Source organism: Rhagoletis zephyria, unplaced genomic scaffold (assembly GCF_001687245.7).
Source record: "Rhagoletis zephyria isolate East Lansing unplaced genomic scaffold, Rhagoletis_zephyria_1.1 Rzeph_scaffold_03825, whole genome shotgun sequence".
In the NCBI taxonomy this organism is placed as follows: Eukaryota; Metazoa; Arthropoda; class Insecta; order Diptera; family Tephritidae; genus Rhagoletis; species Rhagoletis zephyria.
Window position 1 is genome coordinate 34,747 of NW_016160908.1, and position 1,899 is coordinate 36,645.

Here is a 1,899-nt window from a genome sequence, read left to right on the forward strand (position 1 = left end):
CAATAAAGGTGTATTTAACAAGGTTGTGTTGGGGCGACAGCTGAGTTTTTCGCCGTGGAGGGCATTACGTCAAAATTATGTGTTTGTCGTAACTCATACCATTGACAGTATGGATATCTGCGTATATTTTGTTAGTGTAATTTTTTACTTATATACGGCCAACGCCAACTTGTTAAATACACCTTGGTGTCAATTGACCTTATTTACTTTGATCTTGTTACCTGTCACCGTTTCAATACAATATGCACGTAACCGTACAGCATCAATCCCGAACTCGGAGGAAAGTGATTTTAAACTCGTATGCAAGAATTTACATTCACGCCTGTGATCGATGCTAACAGATCTGAACGATAAAACGCTCTCTTGGCTATGTTGCCGTCATAAGTGGTGCCACTGCTACTTGCTTTTGGCTAATCTACATGAAAAATTTTAGCATTTTTGAACTTGATAGTTTTATTAGGAGAGCTAGTGCCATTTTTTCGCCATTATTTAGTTAAGGTCTATTTTTTACCAGAGAGTTACAGGAGGTATGTTGAATTGTTATCCGTGAAATTAGACCCTAGTAAGGGTAGCAATAGGAGGCAGAACGCCTTTAACTTGTAAAAACCACCGACCAAAAATATGATTTAGTTAAGGCTGCAATTTCATCCACTGAGGCTCTGATAGTTCACAATTATCAGACAGACAGAATATGCAGACCGATCAGCCGGTAATAAAACGGTTGCAGAGCACCCCAATAAGTAATGAAATTTTTATTATTTAGTTAAGTCTGAAATTTTCATACATTATTCTGGCAACGATTGCAGGTCTAAAATTAAATTGGCAATTATTCCCTGACCAATATATGCATCAGATAACCACAAAAGTCTAGGCACAGGGAATTTTTCATACTTTCTGGAAATTAATTAATAGAAATAAAATTTCTAAACTTTTTTGCAAAACTCATAAAAACTCAATAAATTTTCTTGAAAATTTTTAACTTTCTAATCAGATTTCGTAGTAAAATTTTGATTATGCAGTTTTGTAGCCTAATAAATGTTATTATAACTAAGAGCAAAGTTTAAAGGGGTTAGTTTTTAAAGCGTTTGTTATTATGTTTTTTGTTGTAGTATAAAAAATTAAATTAAAAAAGTCTCTGCGCGAGTTTAAGCGAGGTGTAGATACATTTAAGGAATAGTTAAACAATTTTTATTTTTTGTACAATATTCAGCAAAACAAACATATTAAAAATCTTAATGCAATCAATAAATTAAAAACACTGGCCAACATGAAAACTTGTTTGAGCTAGAGCTAGCCATATCTCTTTTCAGATCATATTCGCTCTTTGAAATCGAAGCACAAGTAGTCATTCAAAAACTCATAAATCTACAAAATCGTATTTTCTGACAGATCGCGACCTCTAAATGACCTTTAGGGTAGGGTCTTGAAATTTCCAAAAATAAAGCGTTTTCGATGGGCACCCTAATGTACATATGTGTAAAGAGACGTACATTTATCCCTATAGCGGGATACAGTAAAATGAATTGTTATATGCAGTTGATTTGTTTTTATTGTACTAGCTGTGTTTTAGTTTTACTAAATGTTATGTTATCAAGATTTTTAAAAAACTTGAAATCGAAAAAAAATAATTAAAACCTCAAAAAAAATGTTGGTAGGTTTTGGTAAGGAACTTTGGTAGGAATAAAAATTTGTCCTCAGCAACACTGGTACATGCATACATACATACATTTGTTTGTAGTATGTCAAATGTGACTAGCAGAGTAAAGTTCCTCACCCTTAAATATTTTATGATTGTAATTATTTTTTGTTGCAAAAGCGGCCTTTTGTTTCACGTCTTTAAAAGTCATAATGCTTTTCTTTGTTTTGAATGCGAATTTAACCATTAAATTAGATATGTTG